General features: G+C 40.1%; 1 long non-coding RNA gene across 1 annotated transcript in view; it reads right to left on the reverse strand.

Moving 5' to 3' along the window:
• LOC128851148 (uncharacterized) overlaps positions 1-15,858 on the reverse strand; it is a 203,229-nt gene that overhangs the window by 186,359 nt on the left and 1,012 nt on the right. The gene's annotated exons all lie outside the window — the stretch shown is intronic.

The following is a 15,858-nucleotide window of genomic DNA, read 5'->3' on the forward strand; positions in this document are numbered from 1 at the left end:
AATTCATGCAGGCTGGATGTGCATCAGAGTAAGTCTTTGAAAACGCATGCTGCTACCTTGTGCCAGAAGAGCATCTCCTTGGCACAGGGGTAATAGAAGTTGTTATGCTAGAATTGACCTGGTAAAGGTGAGGTGACCCAGAACCCAGAAGTGTGATCCCTGTAGTTGTCCAGAAATCTGACTCTTGGTGTTGGGAAAGAAAAACAAATACTGTTAATGATTTCAGTGGGGCAGTCTGACAGAGAAGGTGAAGAAAGGAATGAGAGAAGGAGATTTCCAACAGTCAGCAGCACTTCTAGGAGAATCAACGGTGCATACATAGCTAGGTCAAGTAGCAAAATCATTACATGGTGGTTTAGCATTCCTAGGAAAAAAAATGACAAAGAAGAACAGTGGACACCAAGATAGAAGACACCGGCTTCAAGGAACAGATTATATTTCACTGGCAGAAAAGTAGTACTCTTCTTCATAGAAAAATTAAACTGCCCCATCTAAAAAAAAGAATGAGGAAACTTAAAAATAGATCCACATGACAAAGCTGTGGGTCCTCAATAACTGGAACTCAAGAAGAAACTATACAACAGGAAGTGAATAAGCCACAAAAAAATTTTGAAGATGAAGGATAGAATAAGATTGTTCAAGGCAAAGGTCATAAAGGATGGAAGAAAACACTCTGTCTACACATATCCACATATACTGTGATGCGAAAAGCACAGAAAGACATGACATAGGAAAAGAAAGTTCATTGTCTGCTTTAGAGTCTCATTCACAGGTTTGTATTTCGTTTTTGTACTGGTTTACTCCTGCCAGGTGCATATCTTTCACATCTTCCTATTGAAACGCTTATTTTAGTTTTCCTGCTGTCAAAACTATCCTTGCTCATCAAGTTTATATCCAATATTTAGCCTGTTCTCCAACATGCATCCCTTACAGTTTCATGGCATCTGCAAACTCAGTGGCACACTCTCCACCACCCAAGCAAAACACGGCTTGGCATGGAACCAGACCTTTTCAAGATCCCACCCAATACCTATTCTACTTCTTTGACAGCATTCTCAGTGTGAAGCTGTTTGAAATCTGAATTCTAAGCCTTGCACATAGCTATTCATGCATTATCTTAGACATATTTCTCTACCTTATTTACTGTATGAGCATGTACTAAATAACAGTATTAAAACCCCTAATAATGCCAAGATAAAACTTACTGTTTCCTCTCTGTCCAAGAGACACATTAGGCTATCAAAAAAAGAAATAATATTGGCTCGAGACAACTTGTTGATTATAATTCATCTCATTTTGATCTTTCAAGTACTCACATGCATTTGGAATTTTAATTCCAGAATTATCTGGAAATTGGTAGTTGACTGGCCCACAAACCCCTTCTCTTCTTTCTTTCCTCCCCATTTTCCCTACCAAAAGTATGTACCATATCTCTTCCCTCAGTACTTCCACTGTCTTTCAAGTTTGCAGACAGTGTAAACAGCTCTGATTTTCAAACAATTTAAAACAATTTTAATTTGAAGGTTCCCAAAACGTTGCCTGATGCAACATCCCGCTTCTTCATTGCTGCTATGAATTCTGTTTCTAGAAAAGGATGATAGTTCTCAATAGTATAAATTACAGGCATGTCTCCCTAAAAAGATTATTTCCAAATAGCTCAGAATCAGAGGAAAACAAACAATCCCCTGTTGAAATTAAGACTATTGGTATAAAATCTAGAAGTTTGCACTTCACATAATGTAAAAAAATGGGAATATGTTAAAATAATCAGTAAAAATTCTGTTCATCTTTTATGTAAGGGTATATCAGATACCCTACTTTAAAAAAATGGAAAGCAAAAAGATTGGAAACAGAAAATGAAAGAGATTAATATATTACAATATTACGTTTATACCCAGGTTGCCCAGGGTAGTTGTGGATGCCCCATCCCTGGAGGTGTTCAAGGCCAGGTTGGATGGGGCCTTGGGCAGCCTGATTTAGTGAAACGTCCCTGCCCATGGCAGAGGGGTTGGAACTGGATGATCTTGACGGTCCCTTCCAAGCCTATTCTACAATTGTATGAATAGGCAGATACTGCTAATCACCACATTCCCAAAAGTAGACCACAGAGAAGCCTGAGAAAGGACAGTCTTGGCTGAACTTGAAGACAAGAAAGAAATCCATATCTCATAACAGATGTCTTGTCTCTGACATTTTAAATATTCTTTCTTCGTGCTTGCTGATTCACTTTTTTACTCTCTTTTTCCTGGAAGTCTTAGCTACTCAGTGTTGTGACCTTCACTCTTGTACCTTTTGAATAAGAACACAATTTTTACAGTGCTGACAGACTGTCATCTTTCTCCCAAAAATTCATTTGGAGAGATGCTGATCTTGCAGTATATCCAAGACTGAAAGAATTTGCTTTTGGTTATTGTTTAATAAGCTGAAGTCTATAAACAACTCTGGTACATGAGGTTGCAGTGAAGTACTGAAATCCACTTTTGTTTATTCCTCACAGTGAAATTCACTGTTTTTTCAATCCTTTACTTAAAGGAAGCTTGTCAGAGAAATCCCTTCCTCTTTGAGAAGAACTTGGAGGATTATAGCTTGCGGTCAGAAGGACAAGGACCCATTGTCCCCCAGCACAACCTGGAATCCTGTTTTGCAAAACTAGTGCAACACACAGGATTGAAACAGGGTTACACTAATTCTTCTAGTTACTTGTAACAGCAGTGTTTGACATCCTCTAAGGAGAAAGTCCCCTGGAGTCACTTTGCTGTTCCTCCTTCCTGGTTCTTTCTGCAGTGATGGGTTCAGAAATAAAGGGCTAGCTGACAGAAACCCTGGGTTTATATTGTCACCAGTTTTCAATCTGAATAGTTGTTAAAAATCCCACATCATTCAGACATGGCTATATCCCAGATCATGACAATAGAGGCAAAGATTCAGCATCTTGGAGTTTTACTCATAAAATAATCGTCATTCATAAGGCTGGGGAAAAAGAAATATCTTTAAAATACATCTCATGTATTGGACCACAGTGATCCAATGTCCTACCTCTAAAGATGAAGTCTAACAAATAAAAAAAAAATCCAAAGTGTAGAGTGGATATCAAAAAGAGCGAATAAAATCTTACAAAATCAATGGTTTGTTCAAGTTTGTTCAGCTGCTTTTTAATTGAGAAGGAAGCCTTGAGTGGCTGTAATTTCGTTGCAGGGGACATTACCCTTATTTAAATGCACATTCCTTTATTAGAATGCACATTCTCAAATTATTTTATCACGTCATTGTATCTCAACTGATACACAGAGGTCAGTACTTTAATTCGCAGTCACACAAGACCTGTATGTACCCTGCAGAACTGCATAACAGAGCACCCTGCAAGCACTCAGCATCTGGAGCAGCCCCTGTTCAACATGATTAGGCAGCTGTCTTAAGGCCATCAACAAGTGTTGTGCAGACCAGTGATTCCAATATCCATCAATGAAAAAATATTTAGAGTATTTTTTCACAGCTATAGATTAACCTTCAGAGAGACAAAAGAGCTCCAGAAAACACCATTTCAACAGCCGTATTCCTTTCAAACTCTGCAAAACTCACACATGCTCATAAATGTAATCTATCACAATTTATCAGGGCCACAGAAAGCTGGGAACAAAAGTATGAGCACACTGTAGTATCATTCACATTTTACCTTTCCTGTTTAGAAAAGGGCAAGCAGCTTCTGGTTCCGCTCCATTACGAAAATCCGTAAGAAAGAATCATACAGCTCTGTTAGGACACTTCAGACGTATAATCCCTGCTCCTGCACAGAGTGGCAGTAGCACAGCATCACGTACAGAAGAGAAACACCTGCAAAGGCATAGAGACCAAACCATGCTTGGTTTTCTCCAGCTTTGCCACCAGATTAACTGCAAACTGCAAGATTTCATAATTGTTTCTCTCATGTTCATTATCTGATGCACAATAAAGTATAAGTTTGTATCAAAGGCACTCCTTCAGTAAAGGTATTGGGTTTCTTCCACCCAATTTCTAATTTTCAGGGAACCTGGAGAAACCAAGTATCTTCATGATTGCTGACTTGTTGCTCACATCAACCAATGAAACCAGAATTCTGGGACAAGTAGGTACAAATTCAGTGACAGAACTGCTGGAAATTCCTAGCATTAGGCTAGGAAGAGGAGGCTGCAGTAACAGTGTACCAGGCAGGGATGGAGTCCTTGCACAATGTATTTGCTTACAAGACAAGTACTAACTGGCTCTAAATAAGCTCTCTTTAGTAAAGTACTGACAATAATTAAAGATTTGCAAAATTGGTTTAAGTTGATTATAGTTCAAAGGCTTGGAAATCCTGGTTCTAACAATCTTATTTATTCTATTGAGACTTTGAGATTTTTTCTCCTGTCCACAAGAACTAATATCTCATTCATTTTTGGCAGAGAAAAGGATCAATAATGGGAGATGTCTAATTCTTATATCCTCTTACTAAAAAGGAAGAAGCCCTAAGAGAAGAAGCAAATCTTGCAGATGTTTTGTAGTTTGAGACTACACACAAAATGTTACTAGTACTCTGATGGCTTTGGTTGCATATTGGGAATTGGTGTAAAACTAACTGTAGAATAACATTAAAAAATACATATATAAATGTCATAACAGGGTTCTATCAAATAAGAAAATAAAAACTTGTGCTTTTTAAAAGACACTAAAGGACATCTTTGTGATATTCAGATAATAAGTATTGTCTATGGTTTAACTCTGAAAGAAGCTTACCAAACCTATGTCTAACAAGTACTTCATTGTAGCAGGACAGAGGGCTACAAGGAAGTTGATTATTTAATAAATGTTTGAAACTTTGATGTTTATTAAAGATGATTTTACATCCTTCGCTGTCAGCACTTTACATCCTCTTAAAACAAAACATTTAAAAAACCCCAAACCATTAGGGCAGCACTCTTTAAAGAAGTAGCCTGAATAGAGTTGCAGACCAGAACATTAAGATTAATTAGGAAGACAACAGGTATTCCAGAAGCTGATCCACTTCTGCATAGGTTTGTGTTCTTTCCAATAATGCTTAATTTAGATCCAGATGGAGACACCTGTAAAACACGGCACATTAGGAAAGTCTGCTGTACTTGGAAGGAATTAGTAGGAGTATAACTACTACAGAAAGTCATCTAATCCATTGATGAAGCACAAACAATTTCAGATAGTTACATACAACAGGATGTCTGAGTGTTATAATCTCAAATAAACCAGCAGCTATAGGAATATTTAATAAAACTTCTAGAAATACACAACATGTTTGACCTTATTAAACTGGCATCCATTATAGATATATGCTAGCCTAAGCTAGCAATGAGCTACGGAGAAAGTTTCGTGCCCACTGCAGTGCACAAATTTGATCTGTAAAATGTCAGCCACCTAAATTTTCAAATTGGTGACACTACAGCCCCTGTTATCAGAGCACAGTATTTGATGTAATCCCCAAAACATGTTTTGTAGCTAACAAAAAGATAAACATGTCTACACAAAATTTAACTTTGCAGCCTACCTAGACTGCCAAGTTTCAGCTGGTATGTGTTGGCCAAAATCTGTTACACTAAACAAGCATTGCAAAACGCCTCTCCCAACCCGTAAGCTGGGCTCCACATGTGTAAATTAGGAGACAGAAGGAAAATAAGGACTCAGAATAACTGTTGAGCATTTGTGGACGTGGAAACTGAAGACATATTCTCATTTTTGCAAGTGCTGAACTTTCTTTGTTGAAGACCTACTCAGAATTCTCAAATGTGAGTTCAGGTAAGATCAAAGCTGCATTCTTCTCTACCTCAGTAGGGGGGTGTCAAAAGAAAAAGCATATTTGTTGAATAAATCTTTTTAATTCTGAGCTTAAACGTTCTGAGTTTTTGCTCTAAAAAAGCAGCTGAAATAACATGGCATCTTGAGATATAGAATTATTCATTTCAATCAAAAAACACCAGGTGCTTTATGACCATCAGTACTACTCGGTACCTAAGCAGCAGAGGTCAGAAGTTCTAGGCTTACTGACCTGTTTTGAAGCTCCACCAGAGTTAACATATGTATAATAAATAATTTTTCTAGCAGGTGTTTGTGCCCCATTATTATCTTCTACATTGTGAAACTGTTGAGTATGACTTCCTACCTAATGAGTCATTTTCTTCAGGGCAAGAGGCAAATGATCTATTAAATAAAAAATAATTATATCTGCATGCTTCATTTTTCATGTCAAAGGAATGACTAGGATGACACTCAGTAGTAGTAGTTCAGAGTGCCAGTCACCACATTGTTAATGACCGTACTGAGTGATAGTGGCACTTAGCTGAAGCAGTTAACCGCATAAAATCACTGTGGTGCATGCCATTGGAGTCAGTTATCATTATACTTGTTGGTTTATACTCTACAAATCAAATAAACTACCTCTGTCATTGGCACTTCTACTGATGTTATATTTTTTGTGTATCTTATTCAGAAGCATGTATCTCTGAAATCAATTTATTTCCATGCCCCTGCAAGGGCAAGAAATTGCTTGTCTTGAAGACAGCACAAAAAGGGGAAAGCAAACAAAATCTTCATTGGTTATTGAAAAGGCAGAAGGAAAATCAGAACTGCTTTATGATAAAGAACAAACCAAGTAATAAATTAATGAGAAACAGCAGGCAAATCTTTCCCTAATATGCAACACCTTTTATTTTGACTCAACCTATGTGGAGCAATGAAGTGCCCTCCCCAAGACTTTGCAGTGTGTTTTCCACACTGCTCCCCAGCAGTGGTCCTTCTTTCCCATCCTGCTGCAAGCACCCTCCAATAGTGAGGGAAGGGCACTCTTTAACATTTAAACACACAGGCAGAGGCCAGCAGGCATCAACAAATACCTGCAAAAGCCAGCACAAAGATTTCCTACACACGTAAGATCATATTAAGTTTTAACTGAAACACTAAATATGCTTTATGTGAGCCTTGCTACATTTCCTCCTGCTTGTGGGTAGCTGAAGTGAACAAGTTACATGCATCGTAACATGTATTTTTCTTCAGCACTTGTCCTCCTTTCAGAAGTCAACCAGTTAGCATTTACTTAACTTTTCCTAAAATAATCTATCAATAATATTGGCAGGCTGGGAACAGACACACCCTTCTTCACTTTAAAAGTAAAGGGACACAAGAATAAAGCAGCAGCCAAGAAGCTGTTGGATCATCAATTTTATGTATAAATAAAACTAAGCATTACAGTCATTCCAGGTTTTTTCCCAGTGTAAAAGAAAATCTACTCTAGCCTATTTTCTTCCCTCCAAATAGATTTAAAAAAAAAAAAGGCCTTCAACATTTTTCTGGTGAAGATATTTTTAGTAAAGAATGATTTGCAAGATATCCTGATAATAACAGGAGCTAGAGATGTCTGTCTTAGTGAAGCATGCTTTATTTACTTTTCTCATACTTGTATTGTGTAAATTAGTCGTAAATTACTGTGTAAAATCTCCTAACTCTTTAGAGATATCTCTTATTACAGAGATATTGGAAAGTAAAAGGTATATTTGAATCCCACTCTGCACTTCAAGGAATACTTCCAAATTGTAAGAAATGGACAATTTAATCTTAAAAAGCATAAATACTGTCGGGACCACCAGCAGCCAGATCTCCCCTAGTGAGCAAGGAATCATAAAAGCAATTTCATTCTCCTGGGCTTGCATTTCTACATTCCTGATTGCACCTTTAGCTTTTCCAGACTGTCTAGTTTTATAGCCTTCTGCCAAAAATCTCTACATGGTCCATAAAACAGTGCAGCACAAGCTGCACCTCCTCATGTCATACAGGCTACCAACGCCTTTCCAGTCTGCCCATTTTTCAGGTACATCACACACCTAACACCTTGCATTTTGTTTAGCTGCTAACTCTGTTGGACTGACATGCAGCATGTGGCAGTCATCTCACATGTAGCCTGCCGCACCTCCACAGCAACGCGCAAAGAGCTGTCTGGGTGAAAGATGAGGGTAATTTCCAGCCTACACACCTTTCCCCCCTTCTCCTCCTCCTCTCATTTGTCTGGTGCCTCTGTTCAAACGGGACCAGTCAAAGGTGGTGATGCAACTTAACAAGCAAAGACCTACACAGGAGCTGGCTGTAGCTGACACCATTGGTGCCAGCTTGCACTACACACATACGCACGGTTTTGTCATTTTATTCTTAAATAACTATTTTCCTGGTTCGCTCTGAGTGCAATGATGCCAATACACAGTAAGAAATCAACGTGCTGAGCAGTGGCCCAGTCCCTAGCAGACACACATTGCCCAGGGCACGAGCAGAGCTTCATCCAACCTGCTACCCTGGGGCTGTCAGCATAGGAAAGCTAAAAACTGACTCTGTCTCTGTCTTGTCCAGCCATCAGCCCATCTCCTGCCATGACAGCCAGGCTCTCACCTGCATCTCAGGCTACCTCTGCAGAAGGAGTTTTTCACCTGGTTTATCACCAAGCTGATTTCACTATGGCAGGCTTCCGAGGGACAGATAAGAGAGCTGACTTGGGAAAAAGAAAAAGGCTAGCCCCGGGGTTTATTTGAAGATGATCTCCAACATTTTCATAACTGGTGTTGCAAAGAGAAAGTCATGCCCACTTCACCTCCTCACTATTTGTGGGATTTTAAAATACTCTTTTAGAAGATCAATCAATCTGCCACATTTATGACATTCAGCTCCTGCCTGTGGTGGGGCAAGATAACCATGAAGTATTCTCATGAAGTCTTTCTGGAAGGAAAAGCAAAATGCTGTAGGCTTCTACTCCCCCGTGCCCACAGACGGTGCAAATAACCTGGGAAGGGCAGGCTGTCACACCCCAGCTACCTGTCAATACTGCCACCTCAGCACTCATTTGGAGCCGGTTCGTTCCCAGCACTCTCAGGCTGGCACACCAGGGCGTGCATCTCCAGTGCACACCCTGGGTGCAGGGCTGAAAAAGGAGGGAAGGAATCCCTTAATAAGTTTGTTTACCAGCTGGCCCTGTCCTGGCTTTGCATACATCCCCCGGTTCTTAGTTAAGACACTCATCTAAGCTGTGCTCTCGGGCTTAGTAGCAGTGACTTCAGCCTTGACAATCCTGAGCACTTTTCTGGACCTGGAAACTTTCTGAAATGCTTCTACAAAAGGAGAAAGAATAGATCTAATTGGCACCAGAGGAACCTGGGAGGTAGGTATCCCACTGAATTCAGATAGTAGAGGAATGGAAGCAGGCATCCCATTTGACTCTCTACAAATGTGCCTCAGTGAAAATGTCTTGATCACTTTCTGAAGCTCACGTTGGAAACTGGAAATGGCTTCTAGGCAGGGAGCAGAAGGGTGTCCTCCTGTCCCTCCTTCCTAATGGGGCTGCCTCGTCTTGTTCTGACTACAGCAATTTCTTGACTGCCTGGGTAAATCTCTATCTTGGATTTAGATAGGTTTGAAAGGTCACTATAGGATGCAAGTTTCCTGGGTGGGCTCCTAGAAAATTTGCCTACCAAAAGTCACTGACAATGGAGCGCTTCTTTGCAAGCGTAATGGCTAAGAGGGTATCTTGTGACAGAGTCAGCGAGAGGCAGGTTTCCAGCAGCTTCAGCCCGATTCCAGCACCTGGTTAAAGGTTTTTCCAGGATCTTTCCCAGGTGGCTTCTAGATGAACTGAGGACTCTTGTTACCTGGAGTAAAAAGAACAGCCTTGTGCCACACACACACTCCAAACAGTATGACCAGGAAGGACAGAATAGGAAGAGGATGATAATCGTTCAAGGATCAAAAGTCAAAATCAGAAACACTGGTAATTGCTAGTGCTTCCCATACACTAGACAACTGTTGGCAACCTATATGCACACATACCAAAGTGCACTGAGAACTTAGCCCAAGAGAGACCAGACCTTGAGAGATGGAGTCTAACTGGTGATGATGACAGTGGTGCCCATGCACCGTTATGTCTTCATATGGTTATGTAATCCAGTTTCAAGTGAAGATACACCTGATATTTCAGTCCAAAATCTTTTTATAATGTTAGCTTTGCAGTCACATATGCACTGCTGTATCAGCTAAAATACTGCTTCTGAGGCAGACCTGGCTTCTTATCAGTTTTGCAACATGCTCACGTAGCACTGGTTTGTTTCTGCTGTTTTGCTCAGCTGAGGCAGCAGAAGAGGCTGCTGCTGTCAAGGGGTTCATGGTCCCTGGCTGATGTGTGGCCAATGGAGTTCTCCATACCACATTGAGACCTTGAATCCTACTTTTTATAGGTGCATACTCTGTTTACCACCTCACAGAGCTAAGAGTCAAGGTGTTTCTGTTTATACAACAGTAAAGAGTTTTCTTTTTTTTACCAGAATTAAATCATTTGGTACTTTCTTTGTATCGTGTGTCCTAGAGACTAACTTTCCTAGAACCTCTTTTCCTAAAAGCACAAAAACGCATGAAGAATGCCTTCTACTTGCCAGACTAAACCTAACTCGGAGCTCTAACTATAGCCTAGAGGCCATTCCCAGGAGGAGAAGAGATTTACATGCCAGGGAAATGGAGAGGACAGCAGCTTTAGCTAGTGCCTCAGAATCTGCAGCTAGAAGAAGCTGATCTGCAGTTAGAAGAAGCTGTTCATACAACTCCTGAATGGCTCACTCCAAACTCATAGAGTTAAACGCTTGAGATTTTGGCCTGCTATTATATACATTAATAAGCACTGGGGAAGACGTTTTGTCCAGGTTCACATGCTGCATTCTGAGCACCACTGAATAATGTTTGCATTCAAATAAGACCCTTATAAAGCAGGGGAATAAGGAATATTACTTGGGGCAGAATAAGCACAAGAAAGATGCCACATTGATTTGAGACTGGTATTTTGCCCAGGAGTACCCCAAGTATGGGTGTACCAGCAGTACCAAAAGTGCCTTAAGGGACCATAACAGAAATGTGAGAACACTATGGCACAGAGATCTCTTTCTAGCGCTCCTCAGAAGCACCTGAAAACAGTGTATATGATGCTATGATGTCTGCAAGACTCTGCCTCCATGGAAGAGTATGTGGCAGTTCCCCCACCTTATAAAACCTCTCCAAATTTGCCAGTGGTGGATTAACGCTCCCAAAGAGACGTGCCCCTCTACTGCAATCCCTGTTCATCTCCTTACATGTCACAGTCTTACCTCAACACAACTTTAGCTGCCTTGGTCGCAACTGTTCCCTAATCTTAACCATACACAGAAAAAGGCACTAAATTGTATCATATCATCTAGGTCAGATAAGATAACGGACAACATTGGCTGTGACACACACTGAAAATACCACAGCTGCTCAGAACCCATGTAAAAGTGCACCAAATAAAACAGGTGGCAAAATGGAACCCTGCCTGTGAAATGGCCTATGAATTACTAGCAAGTTATTTTCCCATCCAAAAATGAATGGTGCAGAAATGGAACAGATAAGCTGGGGATAAAAACAGTCACATGGTGTATTGCTTCAATACTTCTAGAGAGGAAGGGTCTAAAATTTGCTGAGTTCCCTTTTCTGTTGATTTACTATCCTTCATTAGCTGCATCTGCTATTGCTGTTGTTCATTCAAAATTAAATGCCCTTTTAATAGAAATCTACCTTGAAAGAGACTAAGTTCTTAAACGCAAAACGGAGCATTCTATAAGATGTTTCTGAAATCATAACAACTTATTAAAGACTGATTAATTGGACAATAGGATGGGCAACCTGTGCCAGTGCCTCATCACCCTCATCGTGAAGAAATTCCTCATGTCTAGTCTAAATCCACCCCTCTCCAGTTTATACTCACTGCCCCTCATCTTATCAATAGAAGCCCTTGTGAACAGTCCTTCATGACTCTTCTTGTATCCTCCTTCAGGTACTAGAAGGCCACTATAAGGTCTCCTCAGAGCCTTCTTTTCTCCAGGCTGAACACCTCCATTTCTTTCACATATGAGAGCCTCATCTGAGGCACCAAAATAGACAACAATCGGCTTGGAAACCTTCACTTGATGAAGAGGACAACCCCAGACGTAAGCAGCTGATGTGACCCATGGACACAGAAAGGGCTGGACTGCGGGCACATCCCAGATGCCAACAAATGGTGACCATAAACAGCTCTCATGCTCCTCAGGTGCCTGCTGAATGCCTCACCTGCAGCATCACTGGGAGGAGGAGAGCTGCACCCTGCGCTTAACGCCCTGCTATTGCCAGGCTGACATGCAGTCTGTCACACTACTGGATGAGTGGGGACCAGAGCTCTTGGAAGAAGAGTAAAGAACACTGCTTCACTTAAAAACAGATGTTTGAGAGTACATTTCTGAAACACAGCCTTCTCCTTGATGAACTGAGCCACCACTTGTTTTCCTACCTGCAACCAAACCTCAGTTCCAAAAATTCAGCAGCAGGTAGGAGAGCTTTAACAGGAGGGGCATTGAGAGCCCAGAAGGTGGTGGTAAGGGGCTGCTTCTCATGCCTTGGGTTCAACATACTAACCTGCAAGATAGAAGCCTAGAGGGGTACAATCCTCCTCACATCGCCAGACCAGCACGGGCAACTGCTGATGTACACACTGGGATCTGGGATGGATTTGTGGCTGAGAACATCAGTAGCACCCCCGGCAGCCAGGAGTGAGGAGCCAGTCCCACTACTGCTGCCTTACACCACATCATCTACTCAAGATCAGTAGTGCTGCTCTTAGGAAATTACCCCTTCCCAGTGGTTGGTTTATCAAAATCCCTTTATTTATTTTTCTTGATAAAATCTTTATTAGCATCTTCCTGCACTGCAAGACAGAAAGATAAAATAATTACCACTTTCCATTGAAGAAATAGGCTTTTCCACAGCTTGTTAACAAAAATTTCCTGTGAGCTTCCCGTGCTGCCACTATTTTTATCTTTACAGTTTCCCAGAAATAATTTTTTTTTTCTTTCCTAACCTCCATTGGGAATATTACCTTGAATTCTGACCAAAACCAGAAAGGTACATACATTACACATAAGTGAATGCAAGTTATAATTCTGCATTAAAAACCAGTCTATTAGTCAGTTCATGTTTTTTTTTTAAGCTCACACCCCAATGACAAATGATTTGTACAGAAAAAGCAGCATTTTTCAACAAAATATGTGTTCTGGTGCAATGACAAAATTAGGTCCCTTGGTTTTTCTTAAGACGATGGACAGTTAGATCTTCCCAGAACTAACTATCAACAGGAGTTATGGCTGCACAATAAACTTAACTCTGAACCCCAGATAAGTAGGGATCCTTTTGAGGTGTTGGTATTTTTTAGAGGGTGGTGTAGAAGGGAATATGTCTCTTCTTCTCCCTGTCCTCCATAGATGAGAATAGTTTAAGTATCAGACACATTCACTCTTCAAAATAAGAAAAGTGGTAACAATGACCATGTTTTCTGAAGTTCCACTGATTTGTGATGGTTGCAGCACACACATTTTACTCCAAAATAAAATGTAAAAAATTTAGCTTTTCAACTAATTTTATCCAATAATACAATCATTCATGAATGGTATTGTAAGCTTGAACGCAGCCTAAAGACAAGCCTAAAGTCATAAACGATCTCTTCAAGCTGACAAGCAACAGCTGCAGTAAGACAGCAACATTCGCAGAACTACTTAGTCTTTGGAGAACCTAATCTTAGCAAGAAATCACATGCTTTGCCCTCATGTAGCTCCCCAGGAATACTGATGGAGATTAATATGTATGCCAAAATAGCTGATTTTTTAAGAGTAAATATGACTAGGTCAGGAGACAATTAGATTTTAAATTGAAAGATGTTTGGAGAAACTATCCTCGGAAAATGCTCTGAACAGGATACGGAATATGTCCATGCATGGACACATAAAATTACTGGTGGTTTTCAGTCTTCAGATGTGTAATTTGCAGCACCTTCTTTTACAGTGTTTTTTGAAAGCTGAGTGAAAGACAAAACTGCACACACTTGCACTAGTGCCCTGCAATAGGCTACATCATTCCAGAAGTCACTTATTTGTAATTTTACTTAGTCAAATTATTTACATAGTAGAATTAATATATCTCTTATTAGAAAAGACAGCCTTATAAATTGTCAAGGTATTAAAAAGAAGTGAGACATCTAACACTTGATAAACTCTACAGAAATATTTCAGTTTTATTCTGTCCCCAAAGGTTTTACCCGCAGCCACAGTCAAGCCTCAGCTTAATTCAGTTCCAGAGGGAGAGGTCTCTGCTTACAGCTTGGCACTAACTGCATTTCGCAAAATGAGCAAACTGGTATCAGTTATTTAGACTAGGTAAGACTCAGACGGTATAAACTTTTATACCTTTAAGACTCCTTTCATGAGTTCTTGATTAAAACAGGCTATTAAGATGATATTCACATAATCAGCCTTAAATTCTTTCTTCTAATATTTCAACTGGTTTGTGTCTGTTCTTTCTTTAAAGAATAGGAAATTAGGTCTGCTGCACATAGTCTTATAAGAATTCACATTTGATCTTTACGCAGGCAATCTTTTCAGAAAAAATCATTGCTAAATCACTAAAAGTATTACGAAGACAAAGTGCATATAATGATTAAAAATATTTTTTTTAAGCACATAGAAGTTACAGTCAAAGTTTGAATAGTTAAGCACCCTCCACACACAAATACATCAAATAACATCTATACCATAAATGCACACCACAGCCCAGGCTTAGGTCTCATAAGAGGAACTCACTGCGACTGAAATACACGATTAGGACCAAAGTACAGATCGCACCATCTGTCACTTTGACAAAATAAGAAGTTCCACATACATTCAAAAGACAGGCTCTCCCTCTTCTTAAATAGACAGCAGACAAGACCCTGCCACTACCAAAGAAATATATTGTGTTAACACTCCAGCATCACCTTTCAGAGTGGTGTTCCAGTTAAAGCGTAAAGCTACTGCGCAGACTTCTTCTACCCGTCACACTAATCTTAAAAATTTAAACTAAAGCAATTGCCAGTCTTCCTGATGTATCAGACAGAAAACCAACAGAACCAAAGCAGACAAAGGAGTTTTCCTTTAAATTTTACACTCTGACAATTTACTAGCATCTGCATAAAATCCTTCATTTTGTGAGCACATGTACTGTCATAACAGCCTGGAAGAACTACTTGCCTAGAAGGAAAGCTGATCTTGTTGATATGGTCCTGCACGACTAGAGCTTTATAGCACAGCTTTTTCAAAACATGAGTTTCGCCAGTGCCAGTGTCTAAAAGCCAGATCCTTGAAACAGCTAGTCAAAAATTTGCTTGCATTACACCAGGTACTATTGCCCCCAAAGAGAAGAGTCATATGATGTTCTCTGACCTGCACATACCAACAAATTCAAATGTGCACAGTGAGATGTTTACAGACAATATCTGGAAGAAGAGGGAAAAGAAGACCATAAATGAAAACAAAAAGAAAAAAAAAGCGACAGCTTAAGAGACATCTAAGAACTAGATCATGTACCTTTTAGTGAGGCAAAATACTTGTCTGAATTCAAGATCTGAGCCATACATCACATCCAGCCTGGCACACGTTGAGGGAACAAGCAAGGCCAGGTGCTTGCTCATTTTATGGACCTGTGTTGATATCAATCATTGTTCCTTGTGCAAACAGTAGGGTAGTGATGTGAAATTATTACAAAAGTCAACCTGTTCAAAGCTGAAGGGTTGGAAAACACCCTCACTCTTTGAATCTTGTCAGAGTACTTCTGAAGGGTTTGATTAAATTTTCTCTAAAGAAAAACTCACGAGAAATGAATACCAAATCCAAGGAAGAACTCTGTGGTAGGGAGCACACTCAGCATTGCACTGTACCTCCACATACATGAATGAAGGGGTACAACTCTGGTATGAGAGAACAGAGGGAAACCATCCTAAGCAGTATA

Source organism: Cuculus canorus, chromosome 2 (assembly GCF_017976375.1).
Source record: "Cuculus canorus isolate bCucCan1 chromosome 2, bCucCan1.pri, whole genome shotgun sequence".
Taxonomy (NCBI): Eukaryota; Metazoa; Chordata; class Aves; order Cuculiformes; family Cuculidae; genus Cuculus; species Cuculus canorus.